The following is a 23842-nucleotide window of genomic DNA, read 5'->3' on the forward strand; positions in this document are numbered from 1 at the left end:
ATATATTTAAAAATATATAATAGAAAGGCCTTTTGTTGAGACATGAACTACTTGCATTACCTGGGTTATGAACATCTAACTTACTGAGAGCTTGTACTTGCTCGTTAGTGTTGTATAAATTTTCTTCCACTTTGAAATGTTGAAAGATCTCCCACTTTGAAAGATTGCTGCACATGCAGCTTTTAAATCACTGAAAAGAATTCCAGCCTTTTCTTACATTCAAAACTCTCTGCCATCAAGCTGATTCAGAGTCAAAACAACTCTACAGGGCAGAGCTGAGCTGATCCTCTGAGTTTGGGAGACTGCAAATCTCTACTGGAACACAGTCACATCTTTCTCCAAGTAGAAAATGTGTTTAAACCACTGATCCTGTAGTTAACAGCCCAATACTTAACTCACACCACCTCTAGTGCTCCTTTTCCTTGCACTAACATAAGACTAATAAGAATTGTTTGCACCTCTTCTGATTTACCTACAAATCTGACTTAAAGACCCACCTAGGAGCAGATTTGTTTGTAACTCAGGGACTGCCTGTAATGGATCTTTAAAATTTCTACAGCAATAAAATGGGGATGTTTTTTATATGGTTTGTTTGTTTTTTATTTTGCATACTCTATACTCAAATTTTTCTTGGTCTTACTAGTGAAAATTAATCCTGGCATGACACTGTAAGATAAGCACTGGACTGTTAATTACAAGATTAGAGGTTCAAACCTATCAACTGTTCCTTGGAAAATATATACAGAGTTGTTGTGAGTCATAAATGACTCAATGGAACACAATGTTGTTGTTGTTCTTAAGTGCCACTGAGTCAGTTCTGACCCCTAATGACTGTGTATAGGGTCTCCAAATAGCAGTTATTGAGTTTGAACTGCCGACCTTGCGGTTCAAACTAACTTTATAGCCCAGTGCTTTGGAAATTGAGTTCTATACACAGACTGATTTTCCAAAAAAAGATTTCCCTCTGAGTTGTTTTCAACTTACGGCGATTCCATGTGTTGCAGAGTCAAAGTATTGCATAGGGTTTTCTTGGCTGTAGTCTTTACAATAGCAGATTGCCAGGTCTTCCACAGTGTCACTGGGTGGGTTGGGTGGATTCAATCTGCCCACCTATTAATTAGTAGTCAAGCACAAGCTGCATCAAATAAATGCACAAACTTTAAATTGTTGTTGTTGTTGTTAGGTGCCATCAAGTCGGTACACCCATAGCAACCTTATGCACAGCAGAACAAAACACTGCCCAATCCTGGGCCAACCTCACTACTGTTGCCACATTTGAGTCCATTGATGTTGCCACTTGGCTAATCCATCTCATTGGGGGTCTTCCTCTTTTTCTCTGACCCTCCACCTTACTAAACATGATATCTTTCTCCAGTGACTGGTCCCTCCTGACAATACGTCCGAAGTATGAGAGATGAAGTTTGGCCATCTTGGCCTCCAAGGAGCACTCTAGCTGCACTTCTTCCAATCCCCTCCTTTATGCAAACTATCAAAGGTGACAAAATGTCTCTATTTTAGAGAGCATCCATATTAGGTTAATGTTGGATTCTAACCTTCCTCCTTGGTTGTCTTTAGTTTGTCATTTTATGAGAACCAAGTTGAGGCCTCTGACATTTCCTCTGGAAAGATCTCAGCTAAAGGAGGGGTAGCTTCTTGTCTGCCACAGTTTTAGTTCACTGCCTTTCTTCCAGAGTTACTATAGTTACTGTATTTGCAGTCTTGCTTAAGATGTTTGTAAATAATCCAGGGTTCAGTTCAAAAATCACAAAAGAGGACTGCTTCTCTGCAGAGAAATAACAGAGTGTTACAAAGGTCCCACCCAACATCCATCTCAGACAGTGTTTATTGACTTTATCCCTACAGGGTAATTCTGAAATAATGACATGTTGTTCTAGATTCAAGACTATAGTTAAAGATACACAAGGTACTCTATATACCCCTTGAAAAAAAGACAAAACTACCTTGAATAGAAATTAGATTTTAATAAATTCACTGTCTTAATATGTAAATATATTAAATGTTCACTAGGTTTTGTTTTTGTTTTTTTTTCCTTTTTCTTCCTGGAGTCTATTTAAAAAACAAATGGAAAAAAATTCTGATCTCTGGCTGTTCAGGATCTGAGGAGAGGAAATAGGCCATTCATTTTTGCATATGTATTTTCTGCTAGAACAGTGGCTGTCTTTGAATTCCTGTCTTGCTCTAAAGATTCCTTTCAACTGTAAAGTTTCCTTATAGAATTCTGTTCCTATAAGAACTGGAAATAGACTGAAATCTTTTCTCCAGACATTGTCCGTGGCTAAGGAGCTCTGGTAGCGTAGTGGTTACGAATCGGGCTGCAAACCTTAAGGCCAGCAGTTTGAAACTACCAGCCGCTTCGCGGGAGAAAGATGAGGCTTTCTGCTCCTGTAAAGATTTACAGCCTCGGAAACCCTGTACAGGGTCGCTATGGGTCGGAACCGACTCGACGGCACTTAACAATAACAGCAACAACAAGGAGTCCTGGTGTGCTGCTGTAGGATAAGCACTGGCCTGCTAACCACAAGGTCAGCAGTTCAAACCACCAGCCACTCCTTGGAAACCCTATTCAGGGTTGCTATGAGTTGAAACTGACTGGACAGCACTTAACAATACCAACAACAAAGAGTCCTCATGTAGTGCTGTAGGATAAGCACTGGGCTGCTAACCACAGGTTGGTGGTTCAAACCCACCTGCCACTCCTTGGAAACCCTATTCAGGGTTGCTATGAGTTGAAACTGACTGGACAGCACTTAACAATACCAACAACAAAGAGTCCTCATGTAGTGCTGTAGGATAAGCACTGGGCTGCTAACCACAGGTTGGTGGTTCAAACCCACCTGCCGCTCTCTGGGAGCCCTATAGAGAGTCGCTACAAGTTTCGGAACTGACTTGAAGGCACTTTACAACAATAGGAACAACAAATGTCAACAAACGATTGGAAGGAACCACCAAAGAACAAGAAGCTGAAGAGCTTTATAAAATTATTTTTCATATCCTAACTCAGTTAAAGTTCTGGTATACTCTTACTTCACAATTATGGAGGATGTTGTTATTGTTGCTAGTTGTCATAGAGTCGGCTTTGGCTCCGGCTCATAGTGACTGCCAAAATATGTGGCACCAACCATTCTTCCCGCAGCATTCCACTCAACTGGGCTCGATGGTTCATTGCAATAGCTACACATAATTCAGGCACTATAGTCACAGTTGTGGGCTTTACTAAGGAAGTTAACAGGTTAAAATTCAGGGTCAGAAATGCTCAGGGCACAGTTCTTCCAGTCAGGACAACCTCTCCTCAGCCTTGCCCATCTGTATTGTTAATTGCTGTCATGTCAGTTTTAACTTATAGTAATCCCAGAAAGGGTTTGCAAGGAGTGACTAGTGGGCTTGAATTGCCAACCTTGTGGTTACCAGTTCAGGACTTAGCTTATAGCATCACACCAGGACTCCAAGATCTTTTAGGGCTACTGATAAATGCACACAAGATACACTACTCTACTCTAAGTCTCAGCCTGAAAGCACTCGACTCTTGCTGTGTACAGGAACAGCAAACTTAGTCCTTCTTATGTAAAGTACATGGAGGCACGGTACTCTGCAAGCAAGCCACCTGCCCAGTGTCACTTAGCTTTACTTGCTCTGTGGGTTGGGAAACCCACCACTGTGTCTCATGCTCTGGTTCTTGGTTTTGTTCCTGCTGCTCCTCTGCCATTCCTTCAGTGTCACAGTTTTCTGTCCCTGGGTGTAGAAGATTCAATGTGCAGGGATCTTAGGGTACGAAAGACATGCTCCATTTCTGACTCTTATTCTTTGATGGTAGTGAGATAGCCCCTCCTCTTCTAAGATGGCTCATTTTATACGTGTTATAGCGGTCCAAATTTTTGTAATTACAATTAATTTTGCTGAGATCCACAGCTGAATCATGTCATCTTATCAGTACCTTTTCCCACCTTCTCTTACTCAGACTCAGCTGGGCAAAAATGTTGTTTGGTGGGAGTTTCTACATGATAGCTAGAAGAAACATTCGGTAATTCACTACACCATTGCAACAAAAGGCATAACAACAAAATATTGTCTATTCCCATACCATCTTCATGATTTGTAATGTGTTTGAATCCATTGTAATTGCCTCTAAGTCAGTGCATCTCAATGAAGGGCTCCCTTGTTTCTTTGCCACTCTACCAAACATGGTTTTTTCTAGTAACTGATCCTTCTTGAAGAGTTGTCTATATTGGACCACTTATATCCATAAGGTTTTCATTGGCTAATTTTCAGAAGTAAATTTCTAGGCATTTCTTCCTAGTCTGTCTTAGTCTGGAAGCTCTACAAAACTGACCCTGCTGGTATTTGAAACCTCAGTGACATCACTTCTAGTATCTTAGCATCACACAAACCACCACAGTATGGCAAATTAATAGACAGGTGGTGAATGATCAAGATGCCCATTGCCAATCAGTGGATTCTAACTCCTAGCAACTCAGTAGTATAGAATAGAACTGCTCTATAGGGTTTCTAAGACTGTAATCTTTACACAAGTAGACTTCTACAACTTTCCTCTGGATATCGGCTGGAGAGTTTGAGTCACTAAACTTTTGGATATCAGCTGAACCCTTAAACTCTGTACCACAAGGAGTCTATTATAAAGATTTTGACCTGATTATCCTACTCACAGAAGAATAATAACTAGTTAGCATGTATTTATTAGACATTTATTAAAGAAATGTGCTAGACACTAGGACTGTAGACATAAATAAAATGTGTATACACATACTTTATAGTTAAGGGGGATAAGGCAGAATAAAGTCAAAATTACATTGTAGAGTGATGTTTGCTAGGAAGAAGAAAGTTAGAGGAAATGAAGAGAATGAGAAAATCTACATGGGAGAGTTAATTTAAGTAAGGCTGTTTAAAAGGAATGACATTTTAGTTGCAAAAAGAGTGATATCATGCAACTCAATAAATACGCCTCCAATATCTAAAAGCATGGTTCTTTGGGTCCATTTTGGGTAGGGGCAATTAAAACCGGACCTGCTTCTGTCAAGTCAGTTTTGACTCAAAGTGACTCTATAGGATTGAGTAGAACTGCTCTGTAGATTTCCAAGACTGTTAATATTAACATAAGCAGACTGCCTCATCTCTCTCCTATAGAGCAGCTTGTAGGTTCAAACCACTCACCTTTCAGTTACCAGCCCAACACTAAAGCCACTGTACCATTAGGAAAAAATAGGCCAACATATCTCTATAGCTTTCACAAACTTTATTACTTACCAAAAAAAAAAAAGGAGTTCTTAATGCAATATTCTTATGATAATCATTTTCTTTGATGAATCATGTAAAGGCAATTTCAGATCTGGTTACAAAAGACTTTAGAAATCCTTGCAAGTTTTAAAAATTAGTGCATAATGTAACTCAAGACTGAAAAATTCACTGATGTCAAACCCATTCTATAGTTGACCCAAATAAATAACTCTTGCTTTTTAACACATGACCAGGATTTTCTAAAGATGCTCATCATTGTTGAGAGTCAGTCTCAATTCAAAGCAATGCTGTAAAAGAAGATAGAACTACCTGTAGTATGTCCAAGACTAGCTGCTCCTTGGAAATCCTATGCAAGGTTGCTATGAGTCGGAACCAACGCAAAGGCACTTAACAATCTTTATAGGAACCTATTGCCACATCTTTCTCCTAAAGAATCACTCAAAGGCTTTTTATTAAATATTGACTCAACTGCACTTAATGACAACATATTCATTATTTATAAGTATTTATGTTTCCAAATTACTAGAATTCTGTGATTAAAAAAAAAAAAAAAATTTCCAAGATTATCTATAACTCCCAATCTACACTTAAACATTCTGTAGCGTTTTTGTTGTTGTTAATGAAAAGGTGGTTTTTGTTGTTGTTAAGTGCCTTCGAGTCAATTCCAGCTCATAGCGACCCAGTATACAGTGTCTGATAAACAACTGATGGGTTTGAACTGCTGACCTTGTGATTCACAGTTACTAAACCTGAATTCCTTTGGAAATGTGTGAGATTTAAAGTGTGGTCACTGTGAGTCGGAATTTGATGGCACCTAACATAAAGAAACAAGGATTAGACGAAAATACAAGTGTGGCAGCGGTAGTGAGGTTGGCCCAGGATCGGACATTGTTTCGTTCTGCTGTACATGGGGTCTCTATGAGTCGGTTCCGACTCGATGGCACCTGACAACAACAACAACATAGCCAACTAAGCTCTGGTAGCGTAGTGGTTACGAATCGGGCTGCGAACCTTAAGGTCAGCAGTTCGAAACTACCAACTGTTCCGCGGGAGAAAGATAAGGCTTTCTGCTCCCGTAAACATTTACAGCCTCGGAAACCCTGTACAGGGTCACTATGAGTCGGAACCGACTCCACGGCACATAACAACAACAACAACAACATAGCCAACTGAAGAAGTCTTGCTAGCATAATGGGTTAGACATTGGGCTGCTAATCTCAAGATCAGCAGTTTGAATTTATCAGCCATTCCTTGGGAGAAAGATGAGGTTTTTGCTACTGAAAAGATTTACAGCCTCAGAAACCCTATACAGGGCCACTATGAGTCAGAATTGACTTGATGGTACACTGAGGCAGCAGCAGAAGCAAAACCAGCTAAATATTTATTGACTCTCAATGATACATAAATTTAATTCACCATATCTATCTATTAGGACTTCAAGTTTCAATTTACTTGAGTCTTGGTGTTAGTCCTTTTTTCGTTCATAATGTTACAATACCAAAAATATTGGATATTGGGACCTTGATCACCATTCCTTCCACAAGACATCGTAGTGGTCCATTACTCTGATGACATTATGCTGATTGGCCCTAGTAAGGAAGAAGAATCTAGACGATTTATCTAGACTATAGCGTAGTGGTTACGAATCACGCTGCAAACTGCAAGGTCAGCAGTTCGAAACTACCAGCTGTTCTGCAGGAGAAAGATGAGGCTTTCTGCTCCCATAAAGATTTACAGCCTTGGAAACCCTGTACAGGGTCGCTATGAGTGGGAACCGACTCCACTGCACATAACCACCACCACCACCACCACTGATAAAACATATGCATACTACTGTTGTTGTGTGCCATTGAGTCAGTTCCAACTCATAGCAACCCTGTATAGATTTTCTGACAGCATCTGGTGGGTTTGAACTGCTGACCTTGTAGTTATGAATTCAGTGCTTATGCTACAGTACTACACCAGGACTCCATGTTTGCTTTGATGCTGTTGTTAAGTGGTTGACTTGAACTGCCAGTATTATCAGTCCAGTGCTTGTCCTACAGCACCAAATAAAAAGGGACAAAGGAGAAATGAGACTTCAATATTTGAGATACTTCCTTCTCCCTTGCCTCATTCCTATAAGACTTGGGTGTATAGACAGACAATCTTCCTTAATGACACCCTACATGATCCTGGCTCAAAGCCAATCTTGTTTTATTCCAATTATAACCTTTTCATAACAAAGAGTAATGTGAATTTAGAAAAACAAGTTGACATCAATTTTACCTGAAACAAGTTCAGAGAAACAAGAAGGGATTTAAAAAAAACGAAATCAGCCAATGGATGTCATTATGTCCCTTGGTCCAGAATTTTCCTTAGTTTGTTAGAATTTTCATAAAGGATTTTGTTGTTATTAAGTGCCTTTGAGTCAGTTCCAACCCATAGTGACCCTTCATTGGGTTTCCAGGAGTGGCTGATGAACTTGAACTGCCGACCTTGTGGTTTTTGCAGTCCAGCACATTAACCCACAGTGCCACACCAGGATAAAAGATACCAAATTCAAATATATTTTATTGTTGTTAAGTGCTGTTGCATCCAGTTCCAACTTACAGCAACCCTGTATAGGGTTTCCAAGGAGCATCTGGTGGATTTGAACTGCCAGCCTTGTGGTTAGCCATCTACTGCTTATCCTACAGTGAATATATTTTATAGGGATCCCTTTATTAAGTCCTAAACAGGACAGAGACAAGATAAAGGCAAACCATGTGGATCAGGGAGACCATCAGCATGAGGCCGTACTGATGCCCAAAGTATTCACAGTCACATAGCTAATTATAGAAGATGGAAAACAAAAGAAATTCATCACAAAATTGTGATTGGTCACAGATCAATTCATCACAATCACTGGCAGGATTAGGGAAGCAGAGGGGGCCATGATTGGGATACATACACTATTGCAGATTAGAAAAATTCACAGGGTTGGTTCTGGGGCTCTCTGACCAGGTTTGTCAGGGTATGACTCATGACCATTGGGCTCTGGTACCCCAATTTCCATTAAAGACACACCAAAGCAATTCCCTGGATTGGCTAGAGGAATCTTAGTAATATACTTTCAAATACACTCTGCCCAAGGGCAAAACTTTTACATTTTCTGTTAGTGGTCAGAAAGAACTCAATGGAGGCTGCATTTATGTGCAGACTCACAATGGGTTTAGGACTCCCAATGTATTCCATAGCCTTCTATAAACCAAGTGCTCAAAATTTCAGTTCTAATACAGAATATAATTGAAATGAGAGAGTGACACAGACCTTGGGAAGAACTAGATTATTTTTCCTGATTTTCTTGCTGTGCTGATCCAAAGGTTATTTCCTTGTGTGAGGATAAAGTTTCACATTAAACACTCACATTCACATCAACGTAGCTCCAAAACTCAAGACAACTTTTATATAGAACAAAACTGAACTCTGCCAGGGCCTGCACCACATTCACAATCATTGGCGCATTTGGGTCCATTGTTGCTGTTGTTGTTAGGTGCCATTGAGTCGGTACCGACTCATAGCGACCTTATGCACAGCAGAACAAATACTGCCCGATTCTGTGCCACCCTCACTACTGTTTCCATGCTTGAGTCCATCGATGCTGCCACTTGGCCAGTCCATCTCATTGGGATCTTCCTCTTTTTCTCTGACCCTCCACCCATAGTGGTGGCTATTGTGTCAGTCTCAATGAGGGTTTCCCTCATTGTAGTTTACTTTCTACTTTGACAACTGTCTTAGGCCAGGTTTTCTAGAGAAACAAAACCAGTGATATGTACATAGCGGTGGTGTGCTATGGAGTTGTTTCTGACTCATAGCAATCTTGCATAGGGTTTCCGAGCTATAAATTTTTACAGGGATAGAAAGCCTCATATTTCTCCCACAGGGTGGCTGGTAGTTTCAAATTGGTGACCTTGAGGTTAGCAGTCCGACTCATAATCACCATGCTACCAGGGCTCCTTGGTATGTATGCAGAGAGAAGTTTATTATCAAGGAAATGTATATGTACAGAGAAGTTTGTTATGAAGGAAATGGCTTACAGTTGCAGAGTACCAGGTCCTGAGTGGAATAGAGAGAGACAGAGACCCTCCCTGGTGTCCATTATAATGGGAGCAGGCTACACCCTCCACTCATCAGCGTTACCTGTGCATGTATTAGGTTCCATCACCATGGGAATAAACACATCTTAATTTCTTAACAACAACTGCTATGTTGTTGTTTTTGTCAGGTGCCATTGATTCTGAACCGACTCATAGCGACCCCATGCACAGCAGAACAAAACAATGTCCAATCCTGGGCCAACCTCACTACCGCTGACACACTTGACGACATCCTTCTCCAGCGACTGTTCCCTCCTGACAATATGTCCAAAGTATTAGAGATGAAGTTTAGCCATCTTGGCCTCCAAGGAGCACTCTGGCTACACTTCTTCCAAAACAGATCTATTGGTTCTTTTGGCAGCCCATGGCACTTTCAGTATTCTCCTACAACACCACAACTCAAAGGCATCAATTCTTCTACGATCCTCCTTATTCACTGTCCAGCTTTCGCATCCATATGAGGCTATTGAAAACACCATGGCCTGGGTCAGGTGCACCTTAGTCCTTAAGTTGACATCCTTGCTCTTCAACACTTTCAAAAGTTCCTGTGCAGCAGATTTGCCCAATGCAATACGTCGTCTGATCTCTTGACTGCTGCTTCCGCAAACGTTGACAGTTGATCGAAGAAGAATGAAGTCCTTGACAACTTCAATCTTTTTTCCGTTGATAATGTTGTTTATTGGTCCAGTGGTGAGGATTTTTGTTTTCTTGACATTGAGATGCAATTCATACCGAAGGCTCTGTTCTTTGATCTTCATCAGTAAATGTTTCAAGTCCTCTTCACTTTCAGCAAGCAACTGCTATACACTTCTGGAAATCCTGGCCTAGTCTAGTTAACACAGAATTCTAACCATTATACCAACCATAATGCCCTTTTCTAGTGACCGGCCTTTCTTGATGACATGTCAGAATGTCTTGCCATCATGGATTCTAACGAGCATTCTAGTGGTGTTTCTTCTAAGGCTGTTTTTTCAACTCTTACCATAAACATCTCTTTCAAAAGCTTTTTTGACACGCTTGGCATGGCCCCCTTACTATAAATATACACAATACCCTACATTCTTTTTTTTTCTGACTCACTGACGGAGATGTCCTCTAGATTTACTGTTGCCTACAATGTTCAGATTAGGTGGGTCATTAAAAATCCATTCTGCTTAAAGTGTGTGCTTGGCCAGCAAAAACATCAGTAACTTCTCCTTCCACATTCATGAAGGAAAATTATCAAAGTCCTCTGTAGCTTCTAGTTTTTCCCAAGCATTTGTTAACCCCATCCATCCCTTTCCTTTTCAATCCATAACAAGAAGTTACTTCCAAAAGAGAATTTTCCATTTCTCTTGTTTTTATCAGCAGTTTCAAAATTTGAGATTCCTTTTTCATCCAGGGGTTGTACAATAGTCATGCTCCAGCAGAATGAACTTGAAGTGTGTACCCTATAACTCCTGTTCAGCTCCTATTCATGATCTCAGCCATTGTTGTAGAAATGCCAAGTTTTCTTTCATCCTTTCTATTCACAAAGGAAGATGAGCTTCCAATTCTTTGGGATTTTTGTCACAAATATAACCTGGCTCATTAATGATAAATTTCCTTTCCTGGTGCCTGAGCTTAGACACATCCATTCCAGAATGACAAAACACAGAAGAATTTGAATTCTTTGACAGTCCAAGTGCCATACCTTTCACCTTGAATAGAAAATAGATGCTAATAAATTCAGGGTCTTAAAAATGTGAATTATAGTCATTTCACACTTCATGGCAGCTTCATGCTGAAGAAATAACTAAAAACTTAATTACGATGCCTGTCCCTTCTTTAAGCGCAGTTGACAGTCCTCTGATAGACTTTGGCAAATGACATCTGAGGAAAGGGTTGAGAAACTAATTAGTTATTCATGATGGAAACTATTGACTGTATGTTGATTAAAAAGAAATGTTGACACCCGTCCTAATGTGATGCCTCTGTCTATTAGTTTCGGGATCTCCCTGTGGTCCTCTTGGAAAGCTCTTAGGGAAATGATGAAAATGTCCTTCAGTTTTGGAATGCAGATGGATAGAGGAAATCTGTGTAATGAGTGGAATTAAATTGGAGAGCACAATGACTGGGCTACACTTTGACATTTGTGAAACAACAGTAATGGATTGGATACCACCCACTTTTACTCTTGTGAAGTTATTGGTATTTCAGTTGTTCATTCTAAAGCTAGAATTCAGGTTTTAGAGGATGATCCATGGAGGGTTTTATCTCCTACTACACAATAATCTCCTAGCTTGAGCCATGTAATAACTAAATTAAGTGACCAGGTAAAGTCACAGTACCCATCTCTGTGCAAGGTATGATATTCCTACTAAAAGATAATTTTGCTCTTTATTCCAATGACCTGAAACAACTAAGGAGTGAAGGGGGCAGAGTGAAAAGAGAAACAAATCAATTATTGAAAACTGCTTCCAGTGCTGAACTGGTAGTGTCATCTATGACAGTCTTGACATTCCCCTCATAGAGAGACTCAAGGTAAGGCTAGTCTTTCAGAACAAGACTGTAAAAGAGGTCTGTCAAACATCCGACTGGGAAGATTTTAGCTAAATGACTTTTCAGATATGCTGTAATATGAAGCTTCTAAAACTCAGGATTCAAAGTGTTGCTCATGGAAATGATTTTAACAAGGACTTCTTGTTAAGATTCCCTGAAAAAATTGTATTCATTGAATATACCTACTGGATTCCTTTTGATTCCTTGTATTATAAGTTGTTGGGGACAATTCAGGTTCTTATAGTACTTTATATATAAATTTCAAAGCATTTTAATATGTATTCCTTTAGAAACTCTTTTTGTGGAAGAGGAGGAATTCACTTCATTCCCATTTTACAGATGGGAATATGATGGCTTACGATGAAACACCTCCCTGTTTGGAATAATGAATGGACTCTCTCCTTTCTGACATCTCAGTAAGATTTTAAAGTATTAGTATGTAGGGCAGAAGCTCAGTCAACTAGCAGCAGCAGAAGGTAATGGTGTCAAGAAGAGCCCTGAAGTCAGATGAATAGAAAATGAATCCTAGTTCTGTCACCTGCTGGGGTGTGATTCTGGGCAAGGTTAAAACCACTTTCAGTCACAGTTCCTTTATTTTTATAAAGGGGGTAAGAACATCACCAAACACACAACACCTGTGTGAAGATTAGATGACATGACGTCTAATTCAGACATGACACAGAAGTTAAATCTTAATAAATATTAATTTTAGGGTCTTTTTTGTTGAGGCAACAGATTGTTACTTATTCTTGAGAATGGTCAAATCTGTCCAGTAGCTGGCTTTTAGTAATCAGCAGCAACAGATTAATAGCCAACTTTGTACAAGTCAATATCATCAAGCTAATAACAAAACAAGTACTATCTGATTAATTTCCCAAGTTGGTCATAATATTAAATGTGAGCTTTAACCTCACTTAAATAATTTCCTTGTAGCAAAGATATTTTCCATCAACAATAGGGAAGGATTGGAGGCAAAGCTTTCCTAATGGGAGGCAAACAGAGAAAAAGAATACTGTAGAGACAGAATGAAATGGCAAGCATTATGGTTATGAATGAAAAGTTTAGTTTTTAGGCACTCACATTGCAAAAGACTTTTTTTGTTTGTTTAATTGTGAACTGAGTGATAGTTTACTTGGCAGGATATCAGCTTTACACCATCATTTCATTGCAATGATTACAAGCTCCTCCATGCTTCCATTCCCTCTGTTTTTCTTTCTTTTTTTTTTTTTTTTTTTTTTTTGGTGGGGTGGGATGGGGACATATACACAAAAACACTCAGGAATATATAATAACTCAAACAGTGGAAAGGCACATTCTGCAAGCCTCCAGTACTCAGTATTTCTCTTTCCATGAGTCTAGAGTCCCTAGCTGCTCCCTCTCTCCATGTCCTCATCTCTGCCTCCATCTCTGGTGTCACTGCTTCTCTGGATAGGGTCCTGCATTCTGCTTGTGCTCTTCTCCCTTGATGGTCCTAGGGTCCTCTGTTTCTGGACTGTAAGATTAACTACTCCCCCATTTTTGTTACAAAACTTCTATCTGTACAATTGTGACAGTTGCAATTTGTCATGATAATGATTACTCACCATTGAATCATAAGAATCTTATCCCCATCTCTTTTTACCACACTCATCTAGACAGAAGGAAAGCTATTCAGTGGGGACTCTATCTTCCCCTACACACTCTTAAACTAAACTCCCTCTTGAAGCCCTGTAAGCCAGTGACTTTGTGCTTTTATCTTCCCTTCATTTTAGGTAGCCAATGTCTACGTTGCCCATCCCTGTGTACCCTGATACAGAGGAGATAGGATTGATACTTGATGTGAAGACTACTTCCATCTCTGTTGGTATTTAAGCTACTACATCTTTGAGTATAAGAAGCTCTGGAGCATAGTGGTTACGGAATCAGGCTGTGAACCGCAATGTCAGCAGTTTGAAACTACCAGCTGTTCTGTGGGAGAAAGATGAAGCTTTCTGCTCCCGTGAAGATTTACAGCCTCAGAAACCCTGTACAGGGTTGCTATGAGTCGGAACCGACTTCACAGCACATAACCACCACCACATCTGAGTATAGGTCAAGTTCATCAAATTTTAGCAATTTACCCTCATTTCCTTTAACAAATTTATTTTTTTAAATTTATTTTTAATCTTCCTCTAGTTGAGTTCTCATTATCAAGCCATTGAGGCTTGGTCAAATGAATACTATCTATCTGCAAGTTTGGGTGTTCTTGTGTGTCTCTCCTCACTGCATATCAGCTGGATACTTGACTGTAAGCTCTAGCCCTCCGTGGCTGTGTCCTTGTCCATGTGCTCAGGAGTCCCCAGGTCTCACCACACTTTGGACCAACCGGCCTTTTCACTCTTCTCTCTCATCTCAAGGTCATTGGGAGTCTATGGAACATGGTTGAACTCAGCCCATTTCTTCATTGCTGCCTTTCCCCCTCTTCCGCTTACCAGTAGCCCAATGTGGTTACCAGCAAGCTTACATGCCTGCTCATGTGTTGCTTTTGAGTTTCAGTCTTGGACGTGGTGCAAAAGACTTTTGAATGGTTTCTGAATCTAATAGTAGAATGATGACAGATGGAGTAGAAATGTTTAAAAATGGATAAGAAAGCCCCTGGGTGGCACAGTTTGCACTTGGCTGCTAACTAAAAACTTGGCAGTTCTAATCCACCTAGAGATGCCTCAGAAAAAAAGTTTGGAATTATTATCTATGTATGGATTCCCATGAGTTCGTGTTGACCAAAAAGTAACCAATATACATAAAAAAACAACAACAACAGAGAAAAATAGCATTTAATGGCCCAAATGTTTTAAAATCCACTAACTCAAATACTATAATGACCAAAATGCTCTCTTTCCTGGCTCCTTCAGTTATTTGTAAAAGGGAGATGGAAGTTTAAATTAGCTTCCCTGGAGACCAGGCCAAGCAGAAACCCCTTGAAACATGATGCTTTGTCTGGGTGCATTTCACTCTAATGTAGACTGTTGCTAGGAATCAATAGGTCTCTCATCACCATAGCATGAAAATGAGATTATATGTTCAACTCTAATGTTGTGGTTTTTTAACCTTTTCAAATAGAATATTTTGTATCATATTAAAGAATACTTATTTTTACATACATGCATAAACTTTTTGATCCTCTATTAAACTGCACCCTTAAGAATTATGTTATTTCCTTCCCAAAAACAATGTAATAAGAGCTTATTTTTCTCATAATTTTTGGGTAATAATTATTAGGTAGACATTACTATAGCCATTAAAAGCAGACTCTAGCAGCATTTTTCAGAGGACTGGCATCATTTGAATAGACTCTACTAATAAGATCTAGTTGGTGAATTGCACACAGGTCAAAATGCTAGTCCTGTGGGCTCTCTGTGGCAGGACTTAAAACACAATTAAAAGGTTTCAACCTGGACCTCATGGCAAGCTAAGCAGTGCTAACTCAGTTCACCAATACATCATGTCTTATCTTCAAAGCTTGATGAATCCTGGAGATACAGCCTATGAAATAGAACATTGGGAAGCAGCTTAAGAGTGCCAGTTAACAAGATACATCCATCCTAAAAGCCTTGAAACTATATTGCAATTGTGTAGGTACGGTCTAATCAATTCTGACTCATAGCACCCTGTGCAGAACAGAAAGAAACACTACCTGGTTGGACACCTATCTCATAATCGTTGTTAAGCTTGAGCCCATTGCTGCTGCCACTATGCCAGTTCATCTCATTGGGGGTCTTCCTCTTTTTGCTGACTTTCCACTTTTTCAAGAATGATGTTCTTCTCCAGGGTCTGGTCCCTCCTGATAATATGGGCAAAGTATGAGAAATGAAGTCTGGCCATCTTTACTTCTAAGGAACATTCTGGTTGTACTTCCAGCACAGATTTTTTTTGTTCTTCTGGCAGTGCGTATAACCTTTAATTTTATTCTCCAACACTATAACTCAGATGCATTGATTCTTTTATCATCTTCCTTATCCACTGCTCAACTTTAAGATTCATATGAGGCTCTTAAAAATAATCATGGCTTGGATCAGGTACATTTTCAGTCCTCAAGCTGATATCTTTGCTCTTCCATGCTTTAAAGAGGTCTTGTGTAGCATATTGCGTAATGCAATGCATTGGTTAATTTCTTGACTGCTCCTTCTGTGAGTATTGATTTTGGATCCACACAAAATGAAGTCTTTGACAACTTCAGTTTTTTTTTTCAAAATTTATCATGATAGTATTTATTGGTCCAGTTGTGAGGATCTTTAATTTATTTACATTGAGGTGCAATTTGTACTAAAGGCTGTAGTCTTTGGACTTCAGCAATAAGTATTGTAAGTCCTTTTTACTTCCAGCAAGCGATATTAGATATGTTGTTAGAATCTGTACATTTCAGCTCCTGAGGAATCTAGTTGCACCTAATAGACTAGCAATGTAAATATAGTCTAATGAATGCATTTCTTCCACAGGCATTTGAATGCCTGTATGTATATGGCGTATATGCTAAGGATATAGTGATAAACAAAACAGATGTAGCCCCTACACTCATAGATTTTGTGTTCTAGCAGGGGAGTTCTTGAATACCCAGCAAAGTGATCAGTATTTATTAAAGTTTGGTGCCTAGCACCAGCCTAGTTCCTTTGTGTACCTTTGTTTATTCAATCCTTACATAAGCAAAGCTCCTTTTAGAGGAATCAGTGTAATAATTTTCATTTTATAGTTGAGAAACCAGACTCATAAAGGGTAACAGATTAAAGGGAGGTGAGAAAGCCGAGGAAAAAATATATCTCACATTTACCTGCTGTTAGCTTCTACTTTTCCTGCTAAATTGTCCCATCAGGCAAAAGGAATCTGCTCTCAGAGGACCAACAGAATTTTGGCATCTATATTTCAGTTCTTATGACTTCTATTGTGTGTATGTAGAAAGGCTTTCAGACTGTCTAAACAGAAGTCAGCTAAGTACATAGTAAGGAAAGTCCTTGGTAGAGCTCTCTGGCCATTCTGAAACTAAAATTCTGCTCCAGTGTCTCTTACTGTAATATCTATCACTACAAACACTATCACATCATGAGAAAAATTTTTGAAAACATGTATAAACAAGATTTACTTTTAAGTCACAGGCCTTATCTCAAGGCAGAGATTTGTGACAGCCAAGTAGAAAGAGTGAAACCGAGCCGCTAGACTTTGTCACCTTTTGCATTGTGTAATTATGATTCATTTTTTTCATTTGTTCCTTGTTTATCTCCCTTACTGCATTGTTAACACTAAGCTAGTGATTCGCAACTTGGCTTCATATTAGAATCAACTGTAGAGCTTAAACTTTTTTCTTTTCTTACTACCCCCCACCCGCCCCGCCCCGCCCCCATTCCTGGTTTTTGTCATCCAGAACAATTAAACCAGAAAGTGTCCCTCAGATGACTCCATTGTGTGCTCCAGGTTGAGAACTAGGGTTCTAGGAGGACAGAAATGGTGTCACATGTCTTCATCTCTGTATTCACACTGTGTATTATAAACTGCGTAGCAGAACCTAGCACATTAGTGGACGCTCAGCAAATGTTTGCTTAATATGTGGGTCACTAGAGAGATGGGCTCTGGTAGCGTAGTGGTTACGAATCGAACTGTGAACCTTCAGGTCAGCAGTTCGAAACTACCAGCTGTTCCACGGGAAAAAGATAAGGCTTTCTGCTCCCGTAAAGATTTACAGCCTCGGAAACCCTGTACAGGGTCGCTATGAGTCGGAACCGACTCCACGGCACATAACAACAAGAAGAGAGATGGTTGAGTAGAGTGAGTGGACAAAGAAACCAATGATTCTGGTTCATTAGAGTTAATTCTTAGAATTACTACTAGATGATAGTTTACAGAATTTCTCTTCTGACAATTTGTTGTACTGTGTTGACTTGAATGGTACTGTGATGCTAGAAACTATGCCATCAGTATATTAAATACCAACAGTGTCACCCATGAGGGACAGCATTCAGCAGAGCTCCTACACTAAGGCTGACTAGGAAGAAGGAGAGGCAGATTACTTCTGAATGCTTACTCACTGAAAATCTTATGAATAACATCAGAACACTGTCAGATACAGTACCAGAAGGTGAGACATTATGAATAGCAACAGAATATTGTCAGACATAGTGCCAGAAGATGAGCCCCTAAGGTTGGATGGCACTCAAAATACAACTGGAGAAGAGCTGATTCTTCACAGTACAGTTGACCATAATGGCATAAACAGAGTATAGTTTTTGGGACATTAATTTGCTCATGGGGACACAGTGAAGAATGAAGAAAAACAGCTGCAAATATTAATAATAAGAACATGAGATGTGTGAATTATGAACCTAGGAAAATTGGAAGTTGTCAAAAATGAAATTTAATGCATAAAGATCGATATTCTAGTCATTTGTGAGCTGAAATGGACTGGTATTGACCATTTTGAATCAGCCAATAACAGGGTTTACTAGGTAGGAAACAACTAATTGTAGAGGGATGTCATTACAATTGTCATCAAAAAAAGCATTTCAAGATCTATCTTGAAATACAATGCTGTCTGTGATAGGATAGTATCCATACGCCTTCAAGGAAGAAGAGTTAATGTCACTATTATTCAAATTTATGCAACAAGAACTAAAGCCAGTGATAATGAAATTGAAGAATTGTGGCACTGTGGGTTAATGACCTGGACTGCAAGGTCAGCAGTTCAAACTCACCAGCTGCTCCTCAAAAACCCTGTGCAGAGGCACTATGAGTCATATCGGTACTTAACATCAACAAGCCAACTTCTTCAGTCAGAAATTGATCAAACATGCAATCAAGGTGTATTGATAATTACTGGTGATTGGAATGCAAAGGTAGGGAACAAAGAGGAAGGATCAGTAGTTGGAAAATATGATCTTGGTGATAGAAAAGATGCTTGAGATCACATGACAGAATTTTACAAGACCAAAGGCTTATTCATTGCAAATATCTTTTTTAAACAACATAAAATATTACTGTACACGTGGACCTTGCAAGATGGAATATACAGAATCAATATGACACCATCTGAGGGAAGAAATGGTGAAAAGCTTAAATCATCAGCCCAAACCTAGCTAGGGGCCAGCTGTTTAACAGACCATCAATTGCTCATATACTAGTTCAGGCTGAAGTTGATGAAAATTAAAATGAGTCCATGAGAACCCAGATATGACCTAGAACATATCCTACCTGAATTTAGAGAGCATCACGAGACCAGATTTGATTCATTAGACAATAATACTGAAGAACAACAGTGCTATGGGATGACATCAAGAACATCATACAGGGTGCCAGCTAAAGATTGCTGCACCCATGCTAGTTGAGCAGAGGATATTGTGAGCGCCTGGCATAGCTGAGGACGACCAGGGAAGGAATCGGCTGTAGAGAAAAGAGCATAAGACCCCAATATGGAAAATCATGAGCCAGATACTATAAAGGAGAACTCAACTCTTGGTCTCATAACCGGAAAAATTAACCAACTTCCAGAAGTAGACAAGAACCTACTTGAAAATGGATAAATACACAAAGGTGAGTCAAAAATTATCTGCACTCTGACTGTAGAATTTATTTTAATCAACTTTTAGAAATGACACATACATCTGTTTTCTATATCATTTCCTTGCTTTTCAATCATCTTTATCCATATGTCAACAAGTTTTCATCTTCCCTTATGAAAAAATGTTTTAGGTTGAGCTGGCAGCCACGGATGCACGACTGTCTTCACTTTATCAGAGGTGAATCTGCATCCTTGAAGGGCTGCTTTCACTGGACAAAACAGGTGAAAGTCCCATGGAGTAAGATTAGGACTGTACAGAAGATGCTTTAACATCTCAAAGTGAGGTTTTTGCAGAGTGTCAGTATTATGCGTAGAGGTGTGAGGTCGTGCAATTTCACGCAAGATCACAACACCCTTATATAACAGTCTTCTGCATTCAATGGGAAGTTTAGGTTTCACCTCTTTAGTCAGCATTTCACTGTAATGAGTACTGTTGATTGTTGAACGTTTCCCATGATAGTGTTCCAGTACTGGCCCTTGAGAATCTCAGAAACAGTTTTCCAGCTGATGGTTGATTTTTGAACTATTTCTTAGTTGAGGATTGAGAAAGTTTCCATTCCATATTTTGCTATTTATTCCCAGGCTCATAGTGATAAACCCATGTCTCATCACCAGTAATGATTTTTTAAAAGAAACTTTTACCTTCCTTGGAATATCAGTCCTATTTTTGTTTACAGATATTCAAACGCTATCGTTTATGCACTTTTGTGAGTTGTTTCAGTAGCCATTTCTCACAAACTTGTCAAAACTCAAGTATACGATACATTATTTCATAGGCAGAGCAATGGCTGATTTTTACATAATCATTGTCGCTCATCTGTTCGACAGAATCATTTCACATGCACACTCAGTCATGGACATGGACAGGTGTTCTAATATAACCAGAGAGCAAATAATTTTTGACTCATTGGACTGAATGCTGTTCTCTGTGGCCTAATAGCAAACAGTCGTTTTTGACTACATCTTAAAGGTGACACAGGCTCAGATAGCTTGTGGCTTCAAATGGCAGTGATTCTATTTTGGTAGCGCAGGTATCTTACAAAGGCTTTGTGAGTTTCCCTTTGAGCACAGGTAATTTGAGCTGTGAAGCTTGGCCTAGATTAGTTTGTCTTGTTTTCAGTGGTCTTAATCCTATAATCTTGGTTATATCTATGAACGGTGCCCTAACAAACAGGTATACCTCAGCCCTGCTACCATAGGAAGGAAACATCTTAACCTACTAGATCAGAATTTTTAAACCTGTCTTTAGAAAGATGCTATTTCCCATTTTGCTCCAGACTGTGTTCACAGCATACCTGGGGTCTAGACAATACAAACTGCTCATAAAAGCCCATCAGCTACCCAAATCAGGCCTAGAAACTCCTTGTGTTAAAACAAATGTTGTTTGTTGTTTAGTGCTGTTGACTCAGTTCTGACTCATAGCAACCCTGTATAGGATTTCCAAGGAGTGGTTGGTGGATTTGATCTGACAACTTTATGTTTTACTGTCCAAGTGCTGATCATACAGCACTACACCAGAACTCAAAAACAAATACATACACAAAAATAAAATGATTCAAAAAAATCATACAGGAAGAAAGAAAAAAGTCATTTAAAAGACAAGAAAGCACCAAAATGGATGTCAGAAGAGACCGTGAAACTTGCTCTTGAGAATAGAGAAAGTAAAGGAAATAGAAGAAATGAGTAAGTAAAATAGCTGAATAGAAAATTCCAAAGGGCAGCTCTAGGAGACAAAATACTATATTGAAATGTGCAGACCGCAAGTTAGAAAACAAAAAGCCAATAACATGCTCAGCATTTCTCATGCTGAAAGAACTGAAGGAAAAATTCAATCCTCATTTTGTAATACTGAAGGATTCAATGGGCAAAATATTGAATGATTCCAAAAGTACCAAAAGCTGGAAGGTATGCACAGAGTCACTATGCCAAAATGGTTGGTGTTCAACCGTATTGAGACATAGCATATGATCAAAAGGAACAGTCATTTTGAACAGAGCCAGGGGATACTGAGTATTGAAGGAAGAAGTCCAAGCTGCACTGAAGTCATTTGTAAAAAACAAAACTCTGAGAACTGACTGAATACAAATCTAAAATCTTACAACAAACTGATGCAGCACTGGAAGTGACCACTCATTAATGCTAAGAAATTTGGCCAATTGATTTGAAGATAATCCATATTTGTGACCATTCAAAAAAGGTGGCCCAACAGAATGCGGAAGTAATTGCACAATATTGCTCATATCACATGGAAGTAAAATTTTGCTGAAGAGAACTAAAAAATGGTTGCAACAGTACAGGAACTGGGAACTGCCAGAAATTCAAGCTGGATTCCGAAGAGGATGTGGAACAAGAGACATCATTGCTGATATCAAATGGATCTTGGCTGAAAGCAGACAATATCCAGAAAATGTTTACTTGTATTTTATTGAGTAAAGGCTTTCGACTGTGCAGACCCTGACAAACTATGAATAACATCGTGAAGAATAGATATTCTAGAACACTTAATTGGGCTCATGAGGATCCTGTACATATACCAAGAGACAGTCATTTGAACAGAGCAAGGCGATACTGAGTATTTTTAAATCAGGGAAGGTGTGTGCCAAGGTTACATTCTTTCACCATACTTATTTAATCTGTCTGAAGAGCAAATAATCTAAGAAAGTGGAATCTATGAGGAAGAATGTGACATCAGGATTGGAGCAAGACTCATTAACATCCTGTGATATGCAGAGGTACATGCAACCTTGCATGCAAGAAGTGAAAAGGACTTGAAATACTGATGAAAATCAAAGACCACACACAGTATAGATTACACCTTAATATAAAGAAATGAAAGATGCTCCAATTGAACCAATAAATAACGTCATGATAAATAGAGGGTTTCCAAGGAGCAGCTAGTGAGCTTGAACCACTGACCTTACTGTTGAAACCGACCTTGCAGTTCAATGCATTAACTCACAGCACCACACCAGGACTCCAGTGCATATCCTATGTTGTTGTTGCTATGTGGCGTGGAGTCGGTTATGACTCATAGTGACCCTGTACAGGGTTTCTGAGGCTGTAAATCTTTACAGGAGCAGAAATCTTCATCTTTCTCTCAAGGAGCAACTGGTAGTTTCAAACTGCTGACCCTGAGGTTAGCGGCCTGATTCGTAACCACTACATTGCCATAGCCTTCCTTAATAATACAGTAATCTCCAGTCTTGGCACACACCCATTTAGACAGTACAGGCAGCCCTTACATCAAAGGTAATAGCTCATTATTATTTCTTCAGTGAATTGTATTTGTCTGAAAGATGCAAAGATAACAAAGAGGAAATTATAGTTTGTGTGGAGTGATATGATTGCTTGTGAACCGAGCAATAAAAAGGAACTCTACAGGAGCAATTGAGATTTCCCTCACTGCCCTCCAAATGCAGAAAACATAGAGAGGTATTTATGCCCCATTCACATTTTAATTGGGGGTGGGAGAAAGACATTGAAGCATCTCCCATACCTGGGCAACCCACAATTTCCTTGTTAAAGTATGTGCTACACTGCTGGGTAATATCGTAGAATGCTAGTACCAAGTTGGACACATCAATTTTTATACTATTTCTCTTTCACTTACAAGTCCAATCATATTTGTGTCTATGCTAGGGAGCATTGGAGTCAGGGGAGTGGAGTGAAGAAAGCAGTATTTGCATTAATTTTTATTAATGTACCTAGTAGTGATAAGTATTGTACCAGAATGTATGCTGAGATTATCCTGTGCCCTATGTATCTAAAAGTCCTGATGTAGCACTGTAGAATAAGTACTGGACTGGTAACTGTAAGGTCAGCGGTTCAAACCCAGCAGTCACTCCTGTTGTTGTTAAGTGCCATCAAGTCAGTTCCAACCCATAGCGACCCTGTATAGGGTTTCCAAGGAACAGATGGTGAGCTTGAACCACTGACCTTGCAGTTCAAACGGCTTTGCAGTCTGGTGCATTAACACACAGCACCACACTAGGACTCCTGGGAAACCCTAAATAGGATTCCTAGGAGTCGGAGGTGATTTGATAGCACTTACCAACAAAAACAATTATATCTAAGGAAACCTGGCATAGAGCTGTAGGATAAGCACTGGACTGCAAGTGTGAGGTTGTTGTTGTCATGTGCCGTCGAGTTGGTTCCAACCCATAACGACCCTGTATAGGGTTTCTGATGAGTGGCTGGTGAGCTTGAACCGCTGACCTTGCAGTTCTAACTGACCCTGCAGTCCGGTACATTAACCCACAATGCCACACCAGGAGTGCAAGATAAACAGTTCACATCTACCCATAACTCTTTGGAAACCATGAACAGAGTTGCTATGAGTTGGAACTGACTCAATGACACTTAACAACAACAATAT

General features: G+C 39.5%; 1 protein-coding gene and 1 pseudogene across 1 annotated transcript in view; both read left to right on the forward strand.

The window, feature by feature from the left end:
• SGCD (sarcoglycan, delta (35kDa dystrophin-associated glycoprotein)) overlaps window positions 1-23842 on the forward strand; it is a 720725-nt gene that overhangs the window by 540328 nt on the left and 156555 nt on the right. The window lies entirely within an intron of this gene.
• The window catches only part of LOC102827778, a 68659-nt pseudogene continuing 64135 nt past the window's right edge, over window positions 19319-23842 (forward strand).

Source organism: Chrysochloris asiatica, unplaced genomic scaffold (genome assembly GCF_000296735.1).
Source record: "Chrysochloris asiatica unplaced genomic scaffold, ChrAsi1.0 scaffold00057, whole genome shotgun sequence".
Classification (NCBI taxonomy): Eukaryota; Metazoa; Chordata; class Mammalia; order Afrosoricida; family Chrysochloridae; genus Chrysochloris; species Chrysochloris asiatica.